Genomic DNA, 24,572 nt, shown 5'->3' with positions numbered 1-24,572 from the left:
CAGACCCTCCAGCCCTCTGACCACTCTAGCCCTCTGACCACTGCAGCCCTCTCTAGCCCCCTGGACCACTCCAGCCCTCTCTAGCCCTATGGACCCTTGCAGCCTCTGACCACTCCAACCCTCTGACCACTCCAGCCCTCTCTAGACCTCTGGACCACTCCAGCCCTCTGACCACTCCAGCTCTCTAGCACTCTGACCACTCCAGCTCTCTCCACTCCTCTGGACCACTCCAGCCTTCTCTAACCCTCTGGACCACTCCAGCCCTCTGACCACTCCAGCCCTCTGACCACTCCAGCCCTCTCTAGCCCTCTGACCACTCCAGCCCTCTGAACCACTCCAGCCCTCTCTAGCCCTCTGACCACTCCAGCCCTCTGGACCACTGCAGACCTCTCAGCCCTCTGACCACTCTAGCCCTCTGACCACTGCAGCCCTATCTAGCCCCTGGACCACTCCAGCCCTCTCTAGCCCTCTGGACCACTCCAGCCCTCTGGACCATTCCAACCCTCTGGACCACTCCAGCCCTCTCTAGACCTCTGACCACTCCAGCCCTCTGACCACTCCAGCCTCTCTAGCCCTCTGACCACTCCAGCCTCTGACCACTCCAGCCCTCTGGACCACTCCAGCCTCTCTAGACCTCTGACCACTCCAGCCCCTCTGACCACTCCAGCCCTCTGACCACTGCAGCCCTCTCTAGCCCCCTGGACCACTCCAGCCCTCTCTAGCCCTCTGGACCACTGCAGACCTCTGACCACTCCAGCCCTCTGACCACTCCAGCTCTCTAGCCCTCTAGACCACTCCAGCCCTCTGGACCACTCCAGCCCTCTCTAGACCTCTGGACCACTCCAGTCCTCTCTAGACCTCTGGACCACTCCAGCCCTCTCTAGCCCTCTGGACCATTCCAGTCCTCTCTAGACCTCTGGACCACTCCAGCCCTCTGGACCACTCCAGCCCTCTCTAGACCTCTGGACCCCTCCAGCCCTCTCTAGACCTCTGGACCACTCCAGCCCTCTCTACACCTCTGACCACTCCAGCTCTCTCCAGCCCTCTGACCACTCCAGTCCTCTCTAGACCTCTGGACCACTCCAGCCCTCTGGACCACTCCAGCCATCTCTAGCCCTCTGGACCACTGCAGCCCTCTGACCACTGCAGACCTCTCTAGCCCTCTGACCACTCTAGACCTCTGGACCACTCCAGCCCTCTCTAGCCCCCTGGACCATTCCAGTCCTCTCTAGACCTCTGGACCACTCCAGCCCTCTGACCACTCCAGCCCCTCTACACCTCTGACCACTCCAGCCCTCTCTAGACCTCTGGACCACTCCAGCCTCTCTACACCTCTGGACCACTCCAGCCCTCTCCAGCCCTCTGACCACTCCAGTCCTCTCTAGACCTCTGGACCACTCCAGCCCTCTGACCACTCCAGCCATCTCTAGCCCTCTGACCACTGCAGCCCTCTGACCAATGCAGACCTCTAGCCCTCTGACCACTCTAGCCCTCTGACCACTGCAGCCCTCTCTAGCCCCCTGGACCACTCCAGCCCTCTAGCCCTATGGACCTTGCAGCCCTCTGGACCACTCCAGACCTCTCTAGCCCTCTGACCACTCCAGCCCTCTCTGACCTCTGGACCACTCCACCTTCTGACCACTCCAGCCCTCTATAGCCCTCTGTACCACTCCAGCCTCTCCTGACCCTCCAGACCACTGCAGCCCTCTGGACCACTCCAGCCCTCTGACCAATCCAGCCCTCTGACCACTCCAGCCCACTCCAGCCCTCTGGACCACTCCAGCCCTCTCTAGACCTCTGGAACACTGCAGCCCTCTGACCACTCCAACCTCTGACCACTGCAGCCCTCTCTAGCCCCTGGACCACTCCAGCCCTCTCTAGCCTCTGGACCACTCCAGCCCTCTGACTACTCCAACCCTCTGACCACTCCAGCCTCTCTAGCCCTCTGACCACTCCAGCCCTCTGACCACTCCAGCACCTCTAGACCTCTAGACCACTCCAGCCCTCTCTAGCCCTCTGGACCACTGCAGCCCTCTCCTGACCTCTGACCACCCAGCCCTCTGGACCATTCCAGCCCTCTCTAGCCCTCTGGACCACTGCAGCCCTCTGGACTACTCCAACCCTCTGACCACTCCAGCCCTCTCTAGCCCTCTGGACCACTCCAGCCCTCTGGACCACTCCAGCCTAGACCTCTAGACCACTCCAGCCCTCTCTGAGACCTCCAGCCCTCTCTAGCCCTCTGGACCACTCCAGCCCTCTCTGACCTCTGACCACTCCAGCCCTCTGACCACTCCAGTCCTCTCTAGACCTCTGGACCACTCCAGCCCTCTGACCACTCCAGCCCTCTCTAGCACCTCTGACCACTCCAGCCTCTCTAGACCTCTGACCACTCCAGCCCCTCTACACCTCTGACCACTCCAGACCTCTCCAGCCCTCTGACCACTCCAGTCCTCTCTAGACCTCTGGACCACTCCAGCCCTCTGACCACTCCAGCCATCTCAGCCCTCTGACCACTGCAGCCCTCTGACCACTGCAGACCTCTCTCTAGCCCTCTGGACCACTCTAGCCCTCTGACCACTCCAGCCCTCTCTAGCCCTCTGACCATTCCAGTCCTCTCTAGACCTCTGACCACTCCAGCCCTCTGGACCACTCCAGCCTCTCTACACCTCTGACCACTCCAGCCTCTCTAGACCTCTGACCACTCCAGCCTTCTCTACACCTCTGACCACTCCAGCCCTCTCCAGCCCTCTGACCACTCCAGCCCTCTCTAGACCTCTGGACCACTCCAACCCTCTGACCACTCCAGCCATCTCTAGCCTTCTGACCACTCCATCCCTCTGACCACCAGACCTCTCTAGCCCTCTGACCACTCTAGACCTCTGACCACTCCAGCCCTCTCTAGCCCCCTGGACCACTCCAGCCCTCTCTAGCCCTATGGACCTCCAGCCCTCTGACCACTCCAGCCTCTCTAGACCTCTGACCACTCCAGCCTCTCTACACCTCTGACCACTCCAGCCCTCTCCAGCCCTCTGACCACTCCAGTCCTCTCTAGACCTCTGACCACTCCAGCCCTCTGGACCACTCCAGCCATCTCTAGCCCTCTGACCACTGCAGCCCTCTGACCACTCCACCTTCTGACCACTGCAGACCTCTCTAGCCCCTCTGACCACTCCAGCCCTCTCTAGCCCTCTGGACCACTCCAGCCCTCTGACTACTCCAACCCTCTGACCACTCCAGCCTCTCAGACCTCTGGACCACTCCAGCCCTCTGACCACTCCAGCACTCTCTAGACCTCTAGACCACTCCAGCCCTCTCTAGCCCTGGACCACTCCAGCCCTGTCCTGACCTCTGACCACCCAGCCCTCTGACCACTGCAGCCCTCTCAGCCCTCTGGACCACTGCAGCCCTCTGACCACTCCAGCCCTCTGGACCACTCCAGCCTCTCTAGCCCTCTGACCACTCCAGCCCTCTGACCACTCCAGCCCTCTCTAGACCTCTAGACCACTCCAGCCCTCTAGACCTCTGACCACCTAGCCCTCTGGACCACTGCAGCTCTCTCCTGACCTCTGACCACTCCAGCCCTCTGGACCACTCCAGCCTCTCTAGACCTCTGACCACTCCAGCCCTCTCCAGCCACTCCACACCTCTGACCACTCCAGCCCTCTCCAGACCTCTGACCACTCCAGCACCTCTGACCACTCCAGCCCTCTCCAGCCCTCTGACCACTCCAGCAGACCTCTGACCACTCCAGCCCTCTGACCACTCCAGCCACTCTAGCCCTCTGACCACTGCAGCCCTCTGACCACTCCAGACCCTCTAGCCCTCTGACCACTCCAGCCCTCTGACCACTCCAGCCCTCTAGCCCCCTGACCACTCCAGCCTCTCTAGACCTCTGACCACTCCAGCCCTCTGACCACTCCAGCCCTCTCTACACCTCTGGACCACTCCAGCCTCTCTAGACCTCTGACCACTCCAGCCTTCTCTACACCTCTGACCACTCCAGCTCTCTCCAGCTCCTCTGACCACTCCAGTCCTCTCTAGACCTCTGACCACTCCAACCCTCTGACCACTCCAGCCATCTCTAGCCTTCTGACCACTGCAGCCCTCTGACCACTGCAGACCTCTCTAGCCCTCTGACCACTCCAGCCCTCTGACCACTGCAGCCCTCTAGCCCCTGGACCACTCCAGCCCTCTAGCCCTATGGACCTTGACCCTCTGACCACTCCAGCGCTCTCTAGACCTCTGACCACTCCAGCCTTCTCTACACCTCTGACCACTCCAGCCTCTCCAGCCCTCTGACCACTCCAGTCCTCTCTAGACCTCTGACCACTCCAGCCCTCTGACCACTCCAGCCATCTCTAGCCCTCTGACCACTGCAGCCCTCTGACCACTGCAGACCTCTCTAGCCCTCTGACCACTCTAGCCCTCTGGACCACTGCAGCCTCCTCTAGCCACCTGACCACTCCAGCCCTCTCTAGCCCTGGACCTTGCAGCCCTCTGACCACTCCAACCCCTGACCATTCCAGCCCTCTCTAGCCCTATGGACCTCTGCAGCCCTCTGACCACTCCAGCCTTCTCTCGACCTCTGGACCACTCCAGCCCTCTAGACCACTCCAGCCCTCTCTAGCCCTCTGACCACTCCAGCCCTCTCCTGACCTCTGACCACTCCAGCCCTCTGACCACTGCAGCCCTCTCTAGACCTCTGGACCACTCCAGCCCTCTAGCACTCTGACCACTCCAGCCCTCTCTAGACACTCTGACCACTGCAGCCCTCCACCCTCTGGGCCACTCCAGCCTCTCTAACCCTCTGACCACTCCAGCCCTCTGGACCACTCCAGCCCTCTGACCAATCCAGCCCTCTGCACCACTCCAGCCCTCTCTAGCCCTCTGGACCACTCCAGCCCTCTGAACCACTCCAGCCCTCTCTAGCCCTCTGACCACTCCAGCCCTCTGACCACTGCAGACCTCTCTAGCCCTCTGACCACCCTAGCCCTCTGACCACTGCAGCCCCTCTCTAGCCCCTGACCACTCCAGCCCTCTCTAGCCCTATGGACCACTGCAGCCCCCTCTGACCATTCCAACCCTCTGACCACTCCAGCTTCTCTAGACCTCTGACCACTCCAGCCCTCTGGACCACTCCAGCCTTCTCTAACCCTCTGACCACGCCAGCCCTCTGACCACTCCTAACCCTTCTGACCACTCTAACCTCTCTGACCACTCCAGCCTTCTCTAACCCTCTGACCACTCCAGCCTTCTGACCACTCCAGACCTCTGACCACTCCAGCCTTCTCTAGACCTCTGACCACTCCAGCCCCTCTAGACCTCTGACCACCCTAGCCCTCTGACCACTGCAGCCCTCTCTAGCCCCCTGACCACTCCAGCCCTCTAGCCCTATGGACCACTGCAGACCTCTGACCACTCCAACCCTCTGACCACTCCAGCTCTCTCTAGCCCTCTGGACCACTCCAGCCCTCTGACCACTCCAGCCCTCTCTAGACCTCTAGACCATTCCAGTCCTTTCTAGACCTCTGACCACTCCAGCCCCTCTAGCCCCCTGGACCATTCCAGTCCCTCTAGACCTCTGACCACTCCAGCCCTCTGACCACTCCAGCCCTCTCTACACCTCTGGACCACCACTCTCTAGCCCTCTGACCACTCCAGCCTTCTACACCTCTGACCACCACTCCAGCCCTCTGGACCACTCCAGTCCTCTCTAGACCTCTGACCACTCCAGCCCTCTGGACCACTCCAGCCATCTCTAGCCTTCTGACCACTGCAGCCCTCTGACCACTGCAGACCCTCTAGCCCTCTGACCACTCTAGCCCTCTGACCACTGCAGCCCTCTCTAGCCCCCTGACCACTCCAGCCCCTCTAGCCCTATGGACCTTGCAGCCCTCTGACCACTCCAACCCTCTGACCACTCCAGCCCTCTCTAGACCTCTGACCACTCCAGCCCTCTGACCACTCCAGCTCTCTCTAGCACTCTGACCACTGCAGCTCACTCCACTCCAGCCTCTGGCCACTCCAGCCTTCTCTAACCCTCTGGACAACTCCAGCCCTCTGACCACTCCAGCCCTCTGACCACTCCAGCCCTCTCTAGCCCTCTGACCACTCCAGCCCTCTGAACCACTCCAGCCCTCTCTAGCCTCTGACCACTCCAGCCCTCTGACCACTGCAGACCTCTCTAGCCCTCTGACCACCCTAGCCCTCTGACCACTGCAGCCCTTCTCTAGCCCCCTGACCACTCCAGCCCTCTCTAGCCCTCTGGACCACTGCAGCCCTCTGACCATTCCAACCCTCTGGACCACTCCAGCCTCTCTAGACCTCTGGACCACTCCAGCCCTCTGACCACTCCAGCCTTCTCTAACCCTCTGACCACGCCAGCCCTCTGACCACTCTAACCCTCTGACCACTCTAACCCTCTGACCACTCCAGCCTCTCTAACCCTCTGACCACTCCAGCCTTCTGGACCACTCCAGCCCTCTGACCACTCCAGCCTTCTCTAGACCTCTGGGCCACTCCAGCCCTCTCTAGACCTCTGACCACCCTAGCCCTCTGACCACTGCAGCCCTCTCTAGCCCCCTGACCACGCCAGCCCTCTCTAGCCCTATGGACCACTGCAGACCTCTGGACCACTCCAACCCTCTGACCACTCCAGCTCTCTCTAGCCCTCTGACCACTCCAGCCCTCTGACCACTCCAGCCCTCTCTAGACCTCTAGACCATTCCAGTCCTTTCTAGACCTCTGGACCACTCCAGCCCTCTCTAGCCCCCTGGACCATTCCAGTCCTCTCTAGACCTCTGACCACTCCAGCCCTCTGACCACTCCAGCCCCTCTACACCTCTGACCACTCCAGCTCTCTAGACCTCTGACCACTCCAGCCTTCTCTACACCTCTGACCACTCCAGCTCCTCCAGCCCTCTGACCACTCCAGTCCTCTCTAGACCTCTGACCACTCCAACCCTCTGACCACTCCAGCCATCTCTAGCCTTCTGACCACTGCAGCCCTCTGACCACTGCAGACCTCTAGCCCTCTGACCACTCTAGCCCTCTGACCACTGCAGCCCTCTCTAGCCCCCTGGACCACTCCAGCCCTCTCTAGCCCTATGGACCTTGCAGCCCTCTGACCACTCCAACCCTCTGACCACTCCAGCCCTCTCTAGACCTCTGGACCACTCCAGCCCTCTGACCACTCCAGCTCTCTAGCACTCTGACCACTGCAGCTCACTCCACTCCTCTGGGCCACCCAGCCTTCTCTAACCCTCTGGACAACTCCAGCCCTCTGACCACTCCAGCCCTCTGACCACTCCAGCCCTCTCTAGCCCTCTGACCACTCCAGCCCTCTGAACCACTCCAGCCCTCTCTAGCCCTCTGGACCACTCCAGCCCTCTGACCACTGCAGACCTCTCTAGCCCTCTGACCACCCTAGCCTCTCTGACCACTGCAGCCCTTCTCTAGCCCCTGGACCACTCAAGCCCTCTCTAGCCCTATGGACCACTGCAGCCCTCTGACCATTCCAACCCTCTGGACCACTCCAGCCTTCTCTAGACCTCTGACCACTCCAGCCCTCTGACCACTCCAGCTCTAACCCTCTGACCACGCCAGCCCTCTGACCACTCTAACCCTCTGACCACTCTAACCCTCTGACCACTCCAGCCTTCTCTAACCCTCTGACCACTCCAGCCTTCTGACCACTCCAGCCTCTGGACCACTCCAGCCTTCTCTAGACCTCTGGGCCACTCCAGCCCTCTCTAGACCTCTGACCACCCTAGCCCTCTGACCACTGCAGCCCTCTCTAGCCCCCTGACCACGCCAGCCCTCTCTAGCCCTATGGACCACTGCAGACCTCTGGACCACTCCAACCCTCTGGACCACTCCAGCTCTCTCTAGCCCTCTGGACCACTCCAGCCCTCTGACCACTCCAGCCCTCTCTAGACCTCTAGACCATTCCAGTCCTTTCTAGACCTCTGGACCACTCCAGCCCTCTCTAGCCCCCTGGACCATTCCAGTCCTCTCTAGACCTCTGGACCACTCCAGCCCTCTGGACCACTCCAGCCCTCTCTACACCTCTGGACCACTCCAGCGCTCTCTAGACCTCTGGACCACTCCAGCCTTCTCTACACCTCTGACCACTCCAGCTCTCTCCAGCCCTCTGACCACTCCAGTCCCTCTAGACCTCTGGACCACTCCAGCCCTCTGGACCACTCCAGCCATCTCTAGCCCTTCTGGACCACTGCAGCCCTCTGGACCACTGCAGACCTCTCTAGCCCTCTGGACCACTCTAGCCCTCTGGACCACTGCAGCCCTCTCTAGCCCCCTGGACCACTCCAGCCCTCTCTAGCCCTATGGACCTTGCAGCCCTCTGGACCACTCCAGCGCTCTCTAGACCTCTGGACCACTCCAGCCTTCTCTACACCTCTGGACCACTCCAGCTCTCTCCAGCCCTCTGGACCACTCCAGTCCTCTCTAGACCTCTGGACCACTCCCGCCCTCTGGACCACTCCAGCCATCTCTAGCCCTCTGGACCACTGCAGCCCTCTGGACCACTGCAGACCTCTCTAGCCCTCTGGACCACTCTAGCCGTCTGGACCACTGCAGCCCTCTCTAGCCCCCTGGACCACTCCAGCCCTCTCTAGCCCTATGGACCTTGCAGCCCTCTGGACCACTCCAACCCCCTGGACCATTCCAGCCCTCTCTAGCCCTATGGACCTCTGCAGCCCTCTGGACCACTCCAGCCTTCTCTCGACCTATGGACCACTCCAGCCCTCTGGACCACTCCAGCCCTCTCTAGCCCTCTGGACCACTCCAGCCCTCTCCTGACCTCTGGACCACTCCAGCCCTCTGGACCACTGCAGCCCTCTAGCTCTCTGACCACTCCAGCCCTCTCTGCACTCTGGACCACTCCAGCCCTCTAGCACTCTGACCAATGCAGCTCCTCCACTCCTCTGGCCACTCCAGCCTTCTCTAACCCTCTGGACCACTCCAGCCCTCTGACCACTCCAGCCCTCTGACCAATCCAGCCCTCTGCACAACTCCAGCCCTCTCTAGCCCTCTGGACCACTCCAGCCCTCTGAACCACTCCAGCCCTCTCTAGCCCTCTGACCACTCCAGCCTCTGGACCACTGCAGACCTCTCTAGCCCTCTGGACCACCCTAGCCCTCTGACCACTGCAGCCCTTCTCTAGCCCCCTGGACCACTCCAGCCCTCTCTAGCCCTATGGACCACTGCAGCCCTCTGGACCATTCCAACCCTCTGACCACTCCAGCCTTCTTCTAGACCTCTGACCACTCCAGCCCTCTGGACCACTCCAGCCTTCTCTAACCCTCTGACCACGCCAGCCCTCTGACCACTCTAACCCTCTGGACCACTCTAACCCTCTGGACCACTCCAGCCTCTCTAACCCTCTGGACCACTCCAGCCTTCTGGACCACTCCAGCCCTCTGACCACTCCAGCCTTCTCTAGACCTCTGGCCACTCCAGCCCTCTCTAGACCTCTGGACCACCTAGCCCTCTGGACCACTGCAGCCCTCTCTAGCCCCCTGGACCACTCCAGCCCTCTCTAGCCCTATGGACCACTGCAGACCTCTGGACCACTCCAACCCTCTGGACCACTCCAGCTCTCTCTAGCCCTCTGGACCACTCCAGCCCTCTGGACCACTCCAGCCCTCTCTAGACCTCTAGACCATTCCAGTCCTTTCTAGACCTCTGGACCACTCCAGCCCTCTCTAGCCCCCTGGACCATTCCAGTCCTCTCTAGACCTCTGACCACTCCAGCCCTCTGACCACTCCAGCCCTCTCTACACCTCTGGACCACTCCAGCGCTCTCTAGACCTCTGGACCACTCCAGCCTTCTCTACACCTCTGGACCACTCCAGCTCTCTCCAGCCCTCTGGACCACTCCAGTCCTCTCTAGACCTCTGGACCACTCCAACCCTCTGGACCACTCCAGCCATCTCTAGCCTTCTGGACCACTGCAGCCCTCTGGACCACTGCAGACCTCTCTAGCCCTCTGGACCACTCTAGCCCTCTGGACCACTGCAGCCCTCTCTAGCCCCCTGGACCACTCCAGCCCTCTCTAGCCCTATGGACCTTGCAGCCCTCTGGACCACTCCAACCCTCTGGACCACTCCAGCCCTCTCTAGACCTCTGGACCACTCCAGCCCTCTGGACCACTCCAGCTCTCTAGCACTCTGGACCACTGCAGCTCACTCCACTCCTCTGGGCCACTCCAGCCTTCTCTAACCCTCTGGACAACTCCAGCCCTCTGGACCACTCCAGCCCTCTGGACCACTCCAGCCCTCTCTAGCCCTCTGGACCACTCCAGCCCTCTGAACCACTCCAGCCCTCTCTAGCCCTCTGGACCACTCCAGCCCTCTGGACCACTGCAGACCTCTCTAGCCCTCTGACCACCCCTAGCCCTCTGGACCACTGCAGCCCTTCTCTAGCCCCCTGGACCACTCAAGCCCTCTCTAGCCCTCTGGACCACTGCAGCCCTCTGGACCATTCCAACCCTCTGACCACTCCAGCCTTCTCTAGACCTCTGACCACTCCAGCCCTCTGACCACTCCAGCCTTCTCTAGCCCTCTGGACCACTCCAGCCTTCTGGACCACTCCAGCCCTCTGACCACTCCAGCCTTCTCTAGACCTCTGGACCACTCCAGCCCTCTCTAGACCCTCTGGACCACCCAGCACTCTGGACCACTGCAGCCCTCTCTAGCCCCTGGACCACTCCAGCCCTCTCTAGCCCTATGGACCACTGCAGACCTCTGGACCACTCCAACCCTCTGACCACTCCAGCTCTCTCTAGCCCTCTAGACCACTCCAGCCCTCTGGACCACTCCAGCCCTCTCTAGACCTCTAGACCATTCCAGTCCTCTCTAGACCTCTGGACCACTCCAGCCCTCTCTAGCCCCCTGGACCATTCCAGTCCTCTCTAGACCTCTGGACCACTCCAGCCCTCTGGACCACTCCAGCCCTCTCTACACATCTGGACCACTCCAGCGCTCTCTAGACCTCTGGACCACTCCAGCCTTCTCTACACCTCTGGACCACTCCAGCTCTCTCCAGCCCTCTGGACCACTCCAGTCCTCTCTAGACCTCTGGACCACTCCAGCCCTCTGGACCACTCCAGCCATCTCTAGCCCTCTGGACCACTGCAGCCCTCTGGACCACTGCAGACCTCTCTAGCCCTCTGGACCACTCTAGCCCTCTGGAACACTGCAGCCCTCTGGACCACTCCAACCTTCTGGACCACTGCAGCCCTCTCTAGCCCCCTGGACCACTCCAGCCCTCTCTAGCCCTATGGACCACTCCAGCCCTCTGGACTACTCCAACCCTCTGGACCACTCCAGCACTCTCTAGACCTCTAGACCACTCCAGCCCTCTCTAGCTTATGGACCTCTGCAGCCCTGTCCTGACCTCTGGACCACCCAGCCCTCTGGACCATTGCAGCCCTCTCTAGCCCTATGGACCACTGCAGCCCTCTGGACTACTCCAACCCTCTGGACCACTCCAGCTCTCTCTAGCCCTCTGGACCACTCCAGGCCTCTGGACCACTCCAGCCCTCTCTAGACCTCTAGACCACTCCAGCCCTCTCTAGACCTCTGACCACCCAGCCCTCTGACCACTGCAGCCCTCTCCTGACCTCTGGACCACTCCAGCCTTCTGACCACTCCAGTCCTCTCTAGACCTCTGGACCACTCCAGCCCTCTGACCACTCCAGCCCTCTCTACACCTCTGGACCACTCCAGCTCTCTAGACCTCTGGACCACTCCAGCCTTCTCTACACCTCTGGACCACTCCAGCTCTCTCCAGCCCTCTGGACCACTCCAGTCCTCTCTAGACCTCTGGACCACTCCAGCCCTCTGGACCACTCCAGCCATCTCTAGCCCTCTGGACCACTGCAGCCCTCTGGACCACTGCAGACCTCTCTAGCCCTCTGGACCACTCTAGCCCTCTGGACCACTGCAGCCCTCTCTAGCCCCCTGGACCACTCCAGCCCTCTCTAGCCCTATGGACCTTGCAGCCCTCTGGACCACTCCAACCCTCTGGACCACTCCAGCCCTCTCTAGACCTCTGGACCACTCCAGTCCTCTCTAGACCTCTGGACCACTCCAACCCTCTGGACCACTCCAGCCATCTCTAGCCTTCTGGACCACTGCAGCCCTCTGGACCACTGCAGACCTCTCTAGCCCTCTGGACCACTCTAGCCCTCTGGACCACTGCAGCCCTCTCTAGCCCTCTGGACCACTCCAGCTCTCTCTAGCACTCTGGACCACTGCAGCTCACTCCACTCCTCTGGGCCACTCCAGCCTTCTCTAACCCTCTGGACAACTCCAGCCCTCTGGACCACTCCAGCCCTCTGGACCACTCCAGCCCTCTGCACAACTCCAGCCCTCTCTAGCCCTCTGACCACTCCAGCCCTCTGAACCACTCCAGCCCTCTCTAGCCCTCTGGACCACTCCAGCCCTCTGGACCACTGCAGACCTCTCTAGCCCTCTGGACCACCCTAGCCCTCTGGACCACTGCAGCCCTTCTCTAGCCCCCTGGACCACTCAAGCCCTCTCTAGCCCTATGGACCACTGCAGCCCTCTGGACCATTCCAACCCTCTGGACCACTCCAGCCTTCTCTAGACCTCTGGACCACTCCAGCCCTCTGGACCACTCCAGCCTTCTCTAACCCTCTGGACCACGCCAGCCCTCTGGACCACTCTAACCCTCTGGACCACTCTAACCCTCTGGACCACTCCAGCCTTCTCTAACCCTCTGGACCACTCCAGCCTTCTGGACCACTCCAGCCTTCTCAGCCCTCTGGACCACTCCAGCCTTCTGACCACTCCAGCCCTCTGGACCACTCCAGCCTTCTCTAGACCTCTGGACCACTCCAGCCCTCTCTAGACCTCTGGACCACCCTAGCACTCTGACCACTGCAGCCTCTCTAGCCCCTGGACCACTCCAGCCCTCTCTAGCCCTATGGACCACTGCAGACCTCTGGACCACTCCAGCTCTCTCTAGCCCTCTAGACCACTCCAGCCCTCTGGACCACTCCAGCCCTCTCTAGACCTCTAGACCATTCCAGTCCTCTCTAGACCTCTGGACCACTCCAGCCCTCTCTAGCCCCCTGGACCATTCCAGTCCTCTCTAGACCTCTGGACCACTCCAGCCCTCTGGACCACTCCAGCCCTCTCTACACATCTGGACCACTCCAGCGCTCTCTAGACCTCTGGACCACTCCAGCCTTCTCTACACCTCTGACCACTCCAGCTCTCTCCAGCCCTCTGGACCACTCCAGTCCTCTCTAGACCTCTGGACCACTCCAGCCCTCTGGACCACTCCAGCCATCTCTAGCCCTCTGACCACTGCAGCCCTCTGGACCACTGCAGACCTCTCTAGCCCTCTGGACCACCCTAGCCCTCTGGACCACTGCAGCCCTTCTCTAGCCCCTGGACCACTCCAGCCCTCTCTAGCCCTATGGACCACTGCAGCCCTCTGGACCATTCCAACCCTCTGGACCACTCCAGCCTTCTCTAGACCTCTGGACCACTCCAGCCCTCTGACCACTCCAGCCTTCTCTAACCCTCTGGACCACGCCAGCCCTCTGGACCACTCTAACCCTCTGACCACTCTAACCCTCTGACCACTCCAGCCTTCTCTAACCCTCTGGACCACTCCAGCCTTCTGACCACTCCAGCCTTCTCTAGCCCTCTGGACCACTCCAGCCTTCTGACCACTCCAGCCCTCTGGACCACTCCAGCTTCTCTAGACCTCTGGACCACTCCAGCCCTCTCTAGACCTCTGACCACCCTAGCACTCTGACCACTGCAGCCCTCTCTAGCCCCCTGGACCACTCCAGCCCTCTCTAGCCCTATGGACCACTGCAGACCTCTGGACCACTCCAACCCTCTGGACCACTCCAGCTCTCTAGCCCTCTAGACCACTCCAGCCCTCTGGACCACTCCAGCCCCTCTAGACCTCTAGACCATTCCAGTCCTCTCTAGACCTCTGGACCACTCCAGCCCTCTCTAGCCCCTGGACCATTCCAGTCCTCTCTAGACCTCTGGACCACTCCAGCCCTCTGGACCACTCCAGCCCTCTCTAGACATCTGGACCACTCCAGCTCTCTAGACCTCTGGACCACTCCAGCCTTCTCTACACCTCTGACCACTCCAGCTCTCTCCAGCCCTCTGGACCACTCCAGCCTCTCTAGACCTCTGGACCACTCCAGCCCTCTGGACCACTCCAGCCATCTCTAGCCCTCTGGACCACTGCAGACCTCTCTAGCCCTCTGACCACTCTAGCCCTCTGGACCACTGCAGCCCTCTCTAGCCCCCTGGACCACTCCAGCCCTCTCTAGCCCTCTGGACCTTGCAGCCCTCTGGACCACTCCAACCCTCTGGACCACTCCAGCCCTCTCTAGACCTCTGGACCACTCCAGCCCTCTGACCACTCCAGCTCCTCTAGTCCTCTGGACCACTCCAGCCCTCTGACCACTCCAGACCTCTCTAGCCCTCTGACCACTCCAGCCCTCTCCTGACCTCTGACCACTCCAACCTTCTGGACCACTCCAGACCTCTCTAGCCCTCTGACCACTCCAGCCCTCTCCTGACCTCTGGACCACTGCAGCCCTCTGACCACTCAAGCCCTCTGACCAATCCAGCCCTCTGGACCACTCCAGCCCACTCCAGCCCTCTGACCACTCCAGCCCTCTCTAGCCCTCTGGACACTGCAGCCCTCTGGACCACTCCAGCCTTCTGGACCACTGCAGCCCTCTCTAGCCCCCTGACCACTCCAGCCCTCTCTAGCCCTCTGGACCACTCCAGCCCTCTGACTACTCCAACCCTCTGACCACTCCAGCTCTCTCTAGCCCTCTGGACCACTCCAGCCCTCTGGACCACTCCAGCACTCTCTAGACCTCTAGACCACTCCAGCCCTCTCTAGCCCTATGGACCTCTGCAGCCCTGTCCTGACCTCTGGACCACCCAGCCCTCTGGACCATTGCAGCCCTCTCTAGCCCTATGGACCACTGCAGCCCTCTGGACTACTCCAACCCTCTGGACCACTCCAGCTCTCTCTAGCCCTCTGGACCACTCCAGCCCTCTGGACCACTCCAGCCCTCTCTAGACCTCTAGACCACTCCAGCCCTCTCTAGACCTCTGACCACTCCTAGCCCTCTGGACCACTGCAGCCCTCTCCTGACCTCTGGACCACTCCAGCCTTCTGGACCACTCCAGCCCTCTCTAGCCCTCTGGACCACTCCAGCCCTCTGGACCACTCCAGCCCTCTCTACACCTCTGGACCACTCCAGCGCTCTCTAGACCTCTGGACCACTCCAGCCTTCTCTACACCTCTGGACCACCAGCTCTCTCCAGCCCTCTGACCACTCCAGTCCTCTCTAGACCTCTGGACCACTCCAGCCCTCTGGACCACTCCAGCCATCTCTAGCCCTCTGACCACTGCAGCCCTCTGGACCACTGCAGACATCTCTAGCCCTCTGGACCACTCTAGCCCTCTGACCACTGCAGCCCTCTCTAGCCCCTGGACCACTCCAGCCCTCTCTAGCCCTGGACCTTGCACCTCTGGACCACTCCAACCTCTGGACCACTCCAGCCCTCTCTAGACCTCTGACCACTCCAGCCCTCTGGACCACTCCAGGTCTCTAGCCTCTGGACCACTCCAGCCCTCTGACCACTCCAGACTCTCCAGCCCTCTGACCACTCCAGCCCTCTCCTGACCTCTGACCACTCCAACCTTCTGGACCACTCCAGCTCCTCTATAGCCCTCTGTTCCACTCCAGCCCTCTCCTGACCTCTGGACCACTGCAGCCCTCTGACCACTCCAGCCCTCTCTAGACCTCTGACCAATCCAGCCCTCTGACCACTCCAGCCCTTCCAGCCCTCTGGACCACTCCAGCCCTCTCTAGCCCTCTGAACACTGCAGCCCTCTGGACCACTCCAACCTTCTGGACCACTGCAGCCCTCTCTAGCCCCCTGGACCACTCCAGCCCTCTCTAGCCCTATGGACCACTCCAACCCTCTGGACCACTCCAGCCCTCTCTAGACCTCTGGACCACTCCAGCCCTCTGGACCACTCCAGCTCTCTCTAGCCCTCTGGACCACTCCAGCCCTCTGGACCACTCCAGACCTCTCTAGCCCTCTGGACCACTCCAGCCCTCTCCTGACCTCTGGACCACTCCAACCTTCTGGACCACTCCAGCCCTCTATAGCCCTCTGTACCACTCCAGCCCTCTCCTGACCTCTGGACCACTGCAGCCCTCTGGACCACTCAAGCCCTCTGGACCAATCCAGCCCTCTGGACCACTCCAGCCCACTCCAGCCATCTGGACCACTCCAGCCCTCTCTAGCCCTCTGGAACACTGCAGCCCTCTGGACCACTCCAACCTTCTGGACCACTGCAGCCCTCTCTAGCCCCCTGGACCACTCCAGCCCTCTCTAGCCCTATGGACCACTCCAGCCCTCTGGACTACTCCAACCCTCTGACCACTCCAGCTCTCTCTCCAGCCTCTGACCACTCCAGCCCTCTGGACCACTCCAGCACTCTCTAGACCTCTGGACCACTCCAGCCCTCTCTAGCCCTATGGACCTCTGCAGCCCTGTCCTGACCTCTGGACCACCCAGCCCTCTGGACCATTGCAGCCCTCTCTAGCCCTATGGACCACTGCAGCCCTCTGACTACTCCAACCCTCTGGACCACTCCAGCCTCTCTAGCCCTCTGACCACTCCAGCCCTCTGGACCACTCCAGCCCTCTCTAGACCTCTAGACCACTCCAGCCCTCTCTAGACCTCTGACCACCCTAGCCCTCTGACCACTGCAGCCCTCTCCTGACCTCTGGACCACTCCAGCCTTCTGGACCACTCCAGTCCTCTCTAGACCTCTGACCACTCCAGCCCTCTGACCACTCCAGCCCTCTCTACACCTCTGGACCACTCCAGCCTCTCTAGACCTCTGGACCACTCCAGCCTCTCTACACCTCTGGACCACTCCAGCTCTCTCCAGCCCTCTGGACCACTCCAGTCCTCTCTAGACCTCTGGACCACTCCAGCCCTCTGGACCACTCCAGCCATCTCTAGCCCTCTGGACCACTGCAGCCCTCTGGACCACTGCAGACCTCTCTAGCCCTCTGGACCACTCCAGCCCTCTGACCACTGCAGCCTCTCTAGCCTTCTGGACCACTCCAGCCCTCTCTAGCCCTATGGACCTCTGCACCCTCTGACCCTCCAACCCTCTGGACCACTCCAGCCCTCTCTAGACCTCTGGACCACTCCAGCCCTCTGACCACTCCAGGTCTCTCTAGCCCTCTGGACCACTCCAGCCCTCTGACCACTCCAGACCTCTCTAGCCCTCTGGACCACTCCAGCCCTCTCCTGACCTCTGGACCACTCCAACCTTCTGGACCACTCCAGCCCTCTATAGCCCTCTGTTCCACTCCAGCCCTCTCCTGACCTCTGGACCACTGCAGCCCTCTGGACCACTCAAGCCCTCTCTAGACCTCTGGACCAATCCAGCCCTCTGGACCACTCCAGCCCACTCCAGCCCTCTGGACCACTCCAGCCCTCTCTAGCCCTCTGGAACACTGCAGCCCTCTGGACCACTCCAACCTTCTGGACCACTGCAGCCCTCTCTAGCCCCCTGGACCACTCCAGCCCTCTCTAGCCCTATGGACCACTCCAGCCCTCTGGACTACTCCAACCCTCTGGACCACTCCAGCTCTCTCTAGCCCTCTGGACCACTCCAGCCCTCTGGACCACTCCAGCACTCTCTAGACCTCTAGACCACTCCAGCCCTCTCTAGCCCTATGGACCTCTGCAGCCCTCTCCTGACCTCTGGACCACCCTAGCCCTCTGGACCATTGCAGCCCTCTCTAGCCCTATGGACCACTGCAGCCCTCTGGACTACTCCAACCCTCTGGACCACTCCATCTCTCTCTAGCCCTCTGGACCACTCCAGCCCTCTGGACTACTCCAGCCCTCTATAGCCCTCTGTACCACTCCAGCCCTCTCCTGACCTCTGGACCACTGCAGCCCTCTCTAGCCCTCTGGACCAATCCAGCCCTCTGGACCACTCCAGCCCACTCCAGCCCTCTGGACCACTCCAGCCCTCTCTAGCCCTCTGGAACACTGCAGCCCTCTGGACCACTCCAACCTTCTGGACCACTGCAGCCCTCTCTAGCCCCCTGGACCACTCCAGCCCTCTCTAGCCCTATGGACCACTCCAGCCCTCTGGACTACTCCAACCCTCTGGACCACTCCAGCTCTCTCTAGCCCTCTGGACCACTCCAGCCCTCTGGACCACTCCAGCACTCTCTAGACCTCTAGACCACTCCAGCCCTCTCTAGCCCTATGGACCTCTGCAGCCCTGTCCTGACCTCTGGACCACCCAGCCCTCTGGACCATTGCAGCCCTCTCTAGCCCTATGGACCACTGCAGCCCTCTGGACTACTCCAACCCTCTGGACCACTCCAGCTCTCTCTAGCCCTCTGGACCACTCCAGCCCTCTGGACCACTCCAGCCCTCTCTAGACCTCTAGACCACTCCAGCCCTCTCTAGACCTCTGGACCACCCTAGCCCTCTGGACCACTGCAGCCCTCTCCTGACCTCTGGACCACTCCAGCCTTCTGGACCACTCCAGTCCTCTCTAGACCTCTGGACCACTCCAGCCCTCTGGACCACTCCAGCCCTCTCTACACCTCTGGACCACTCCAGCGCTCTCTAGACCTCTGGACCACTCCAGCCTTCTCTACACCTCTGGACCACTCCAGCTCTCTCCAGCCCTCTGGACCACTCCAGTCCTCTCTAGACCTCTGGACCACTCCAGCCCTCTGGACCACTCCAGCCATCTCTAGCCCTCTGGACCACTGCAGCCCTCTGGACCACTGCAGACCTCTCTAGCCCTCTGGACCACTCTAGCCCTCTGGACCACTGCAGCCCTCTCTAGCCCCCTGGACCACTCCAGCCCTCTCTAGCCCTATGGACCTGCAGCCCTCTGGACCACTCCAACCCTCTGACCACTCCAGCCCTCTCTAGACCTCTGGACCACTCCAGCCCTCTGGACCACTCCAGGTCTCTCAGCCCTCTCTCCAGCCCTCTGACCACTCCAGACCTCTCTAGCCCTCTGGACCACTCCAGCCCTCTCCTGACCTCTGACCACTCCAACCTTCTGACCACTCCAGCCCTCTATAGCCCTCTGTTCCACTCCAGCCCTCTCCTGACCTCTGGACCACTGCAGCCCTCTGGACCACTCAAGCCCACTCCAGCCCTCTGGACCACTCCAGCCCTCTGGACCACTCCAGCTCTCTCCAGCCCTCTGGACCACTCCAGTCCTCTCTAGACCTCTGACCACTCCAGCCCTCTGGACCACTCCAGCCATCTCTAGCCTTCTGGACCACTGCAGCCCTCTGACCACTCCAGTCCTCTCTAGACCTCTGGACCATTCCAACCTCTGACCACTCCAGCCTTCTCTAGACCTCTGGACCACTCCAGCCCTCTGGACCACTCCAGCCTTCTCTAACCCTCTGACCACGCCAGCCCTCTGGACCACTCTAACCCTCTGACCACTCTAACCCTCTGGACCACTCCAGCCTTCTAACCCTCTGACCACTCCAGCCTTCTGGACCACTCCAGCCTTCTCTAGCCCTCTGGACCACTCCAGCCTTCTGGACCACTCCAGCCCTCTGGACCACTCCAGCCTTCTCTAGACCTCTGGACCACTCCAGCCCTCTCTAGACCTCTGGACCACCCTAGCACTCTGGACCACTGCAGCCCTCTCTAGCCCCCTGGACCACTCCAGCCCTCTCTAGCCCTATGGACCACTGCAGACCTCTGGACCACTCCAACCCTCTGGACCACTCCAGCTCTCTCTAGCCCTCTAGACCACTCCAGCCCTCTGGACCACTCCAGCCCTCTCTAGACCTCTAGACCATTCCAGTCCTCTCTAGACCTCTGGACCACTCCAGCCCTCTCTAGCCCCCTGGACCATTCCAGTCCTCTCTAGACCTCTGGACCACTCCAGCCCTCTGGACCACTCCAGCCCTCTCTACACATCTGGACCACTCCAGCCTCTCTAGACCTCTGACCACTCCAGCCTTCTCTACACCTCTGGACCACTCCAGCCTCTCCAGCCCTCTGGACCACTCCAGCCCTCTCTAGCCCCCTGACCATTCCAGTCCTCTCTAGACCTCTGACCACTCCAGCCCTCTGACCACTCCAGTCCTCTCTAGACCTCTGACCACTCCAGCCCTCTGGACCACTCCAGCCATCTCTAGCCCTCTGACCACTGCAGCCCTCTGGACCACTGCAGACCTCTCTAGCCCTCTGACCACTCTAGCCCTCTGGACCACTGCAGCCCTCTCTAGCCCCCTGGACCACTCCAGCCCTCTCTAGCCCTATGGACCTTGCAGCCCTCTGGACCACTCCAACCCTCTGGACCACTCCAGCCCTCTCTAGACCTCTGGACCACTCCAGCCCTCTGGACCACTCCAGCTCTCTCTAGCCCTCTGGACCACTCCAGCCCTCTGGACCACTCCAGACCTCTCTAGCCCTCTGGACCACTCCAGCCCTCTCCTGACCTCTGGACCACTCCAACCTTCTGGACCACTCCAGCCCTCTATAGCCCTCTGTACCACTCCAGCCCTCTCCTGACCTCTGGACCACTGCAGCCCTCTGGACCACTCAAGCCCTCTGGACCAATCCAGCCCTCTGGACCACTCCAGCCCACTCCAGCCCTCTGGACCACTCCAGCCCTCTCTAGCCCTCTGGAACACTGCAGCCCTCTGGACCACTCCAACCTTCTGGACCACTGCAGCCCTCTCTAGCCCCCTGGACCACTCCAGCCCTCTCTAGCCCTATGGACCACTCCAGCCCTCTGGACTACTCCAACCCTCTGGACCACTCCAGCTCTCTCTAGCCCTCTGGACCACTCCAGCCCTCTGGACCACTCCAGCACTCTCTAGACCTCTAGACCACTCCAGCCCTCTCTAGCCCTATGGACCTCTGCAGCCCTGTCCTGACCTCTGGACCACCCAGCCCTCTGGACCATTGCAGCCCTCTCTAGCCCTCTGGACCACTGCAGCCCTCTGGACTACTCCAACCCTCTGGACCACTCCAGCTCTCTAGCCCTCTGGACCACTCCAGCCCTCTGGACCACTCCAGCCCTCTCAGACCTCTAGACCACTCCAGCCCTCTCTAGACCTCTGGACCACCCTAGCCCTCTGGACCACTGCAGCCCTCCTGACCTCTGGACCACTCCAGCCTTCTGGACCACTCCAGTCCCTCTAGACCTCTGACCACTCCAGCCCTCTGGACCACTCCAGCCTCTCTAGCACCTCTGGACCACTCCAGCTCTCTAGACCTCTGACCACTCCAGCCCTCTCTACACCTCTGGACCACTCCAGCTCTCTCCAGCCCTCTGGACCACTCCAGTCCTCTCTAGACCTCTGGACCACTCCAGCCCTCTGACCACTCCACCATCTCCAGCCCTCTGGACCACTCCAGCCCTCTGGACCACTCCAGCCTCTCTAGCCCTCTGGACCACTCCAGCCCTCTGGACCACTGCAGCCCTCTCTAGCCCCTGACCACTCCAGCCCTCTCTACCTCTGGACCTTGCAGCCTCTGACCACTCCAGCCCTCTGACCACTCCAGCCCTCTGGACCACTCCAGGCTCTCAGCCCTCTGGACCACTCCAGCCCTCTGGACCACTCCAGACCTCTCTAGCCCTCTGGACCACTCCAGCCCTCTCTGACCTCTGACCACTCCAACCTTCTGACCACTCCAGCCCTCTCTAGACCTCTGGACCACTCCAGCCCTCTCCTGACCTCTGGACCACTGCAGACCCTCAAGCCTCTCTAGACCTCTGGACCAATCCAGCCCTCTGACCACTCCAGCCCACTCCAGCCCTCTGGACCACTCCAGCCCTCTCTAGACCTCTGGACCACTCCAGCCCTCTGACCACTCCAACCTTCTGGACCACTGCAGCCCTCTCTAGCCCCCTGGACCACTCCAGCCCTCTCTAGCCCTGGACCACTCCAGCCCTCTCTACTCCAACCCTCTGGACCACTCCAGCTCTCTAGCCCTCTGGACCACTCCAGCCCTCTGGACCACTCCAGCCCTCTCTAGACCTCTGGACCACTCCAGCCCTCTCAGACCCTGGACCTCTGCAGCCCTCTCCAGACCTCTGGACCAGCCCTCTGGACCATTGCAGCCCTCTCTAGCCCTCTGGACCACTGCAGCCCTCTGGACTACAACCCTCTGGACTACTCCAGCCCTCTCTAGACCTCTGGACCACTCCAGCCCTCTCTAGACCTCTGGACCACTCCAGCCCTCTGACCACTGCAGCCCTCTCTGACCTCTGGACCACTCCAGCCCTCTGGACTACTCCAGCCCTCTCTAGACCTCTGGACCACTCCAGCCTCTCTAGACCTCTGACCACCCCAGCCCTCTGGACCACTGCAGCCCTCTCCTGACCTCTGACCACTCCAGCCTCTGGACCACTCCAGCTCCTCCTAGCCCTCTGGACCACCCCAGCCCTCTGGACCACTGCAGCCCTCTCTGACCTCTGGACCACTCCAGCCCTCTGACCCTCCAGCCCCCAGACCTCTGGACCCTCCAGCCCTCTCTAGACCTCTGGACCACTCCAGCCCTCTGACCTCCAGCCCTCTGGACCACTCCAGCCCTCTCAGACCTCTGGACCACTCCAGCCCTCTGACCACTCTCAGACCTCTGGACCACTCCAGCTCTCTCAAGACCTCTGGACCACTCCAGCCCTCTGGACCATTCCAGCCCTCTCTAGACCTCTGGACCACTCCAGCCCTCTGAACCACTCCAGACCTCTGGACCACTCCAGCCCTCTCTAGCCCTCTGACCACCCAGCCCTCTGACCACTGCAGCCCTCTCTAGCCCTCTGGACCACTCCAGCCTCTCTAGCCCTATGGACCACTGCACCTCTGGACCACTCCAACCCTCTGACCACTCCAGCCTTCTAGACCTCTGGACCACTCCAGCCCTCTGGACCACTCCAGCCCTCTCTAGCCCTCTGGACCACTGCAGCCCTCTCTAACCCTCTGACCACTCCAGCTCTCTCTAGCCCTCTGGACCACTCCAGCCCTCTCTGACCACTCCAGCCCTCTCAGACCTCTAGACCACTCCAGCCCTCTCTAGACCTCTGGACCACCCTAGCACTCTGGACCACTGCAGCCCTCTCTAGCCCTCTGGACCACTCCAGCCCTCTGAACCACTCCAGCCCTCTCTAGCCCTCTGGACCACTCCAGCCCTCTGGACCACTGCAGACCTCTCTAGCCCTCTGGACCACCCTAGCCCTCTGGACCACTGCAGCCCTCTCTAGCCCCCTGGACCACTCCAGCCCTCTCTAGCCCTATGGACCTCTGCAGCCCTCTCCTGACCTCTGGACCACCCTAGCCCTCTGGACCATTGCAGCCCTCTCTAGCCCCCTGGACCACTCCAGCCCTCTCTAGCCCTATGGACCACTGCAGCCCTCTGGACCACTCCAACCCTCTGGACCACTCCAGCCCTCTCTAGCCCTATGGACCACTCCAACCCTCTGGACCACTCCAGCCTTCTGGACCACTCCAGCCTTCTGGACCACTCCAGCCTTCTCTAGACCTCTGGACCACTCCAGCCTTCTGGACCACCCAGCCCTCTGGACCACTCCAGCCCTCTCTAGCCCTCTGGACCACTCCAGCCCTCTGGACCACTCCAGCCTCTCTAGACCTCTGGACCCTCCAGCCCTCTCTAGCCCTCTGGACCACTCCAGCCCTCTGACCACTCCAGCCTCTCTAGACCTCTGGACCACTCCAGCCCTCTAGACCTCTGGACCACTCCAGCCCTCTCTAGACCTCTGGACCTCTGCAGCCCTCTCCTGACCTCTGGACCACTCTAGCCCTCTGGACCATTGCAGCCCTCTCTCCAGCCCTCTGGACCACTCCAGCCCTCTGGACTACTCCAGCCCTCTGACCACTCCAGCCCTCTCTAGCCCTCTGGACCACTCCAGCCCTCTGGACCACTCCAGCCCTCTCTAGACCTCTGGACCACTCCAGCCCTCTCTAGACCTCTGGACCACTCCAGCCCTCTCTAGACCTCTGGACCTCTCCAGACCTCTGACCACTCCAGCCCTCTGGACCACTCCAGCCCTCTCTAGCCCTCTGGACCCCCTCCAGCCCTCTGGACCACTGCAGCCCTCTCTGACCTCTGGACCACCCTAGCCCTCTGAACACTCCAGCCCTCTCCTGACCTCTGGACCACTCCAGCCTTCTGGACCACTCCAGCCCTGTCTAGACCTCTGGACCCCTCCAGCCCTCTCTAGACCTCTGGACCACTCCAGCCCTCTGGACCCCTCCAGCCCTCTGGACCACTCCAGCCCTCTCTAGACCTCTGGACCACTCCAGCCCTCTGGACCACTCTCTAGACCTCTGCACCACTCCAGCTCTCTCAAGACCTCTGGACCACTCCAGCCCTCTGGACCATTCCAGCCCTCTCTAGACCTCTGGACCACTCCAGCCCTCTGAACCACTCCAGCCATCTCTAGCCCTCTGGACCACTCCAGCC

This window comes from Oncorhynchus nerka, linkage group LG9b (assembly GCF_034236695.1).
Source record: "Oncorhynchus nerka isolate Pitt River linkage group LG9b, Oner_Uvic_2.0, whole genome shotgun sequence".
NCBI lineage: Eukaryota > Metazoa > Chordata > Actinopteri > Salmoniformes > Salmonidae > Oncorhynchus > Oncorhynchus nerka.
This window is presented reverse-complemented; position numbering follows the sequence as displayed.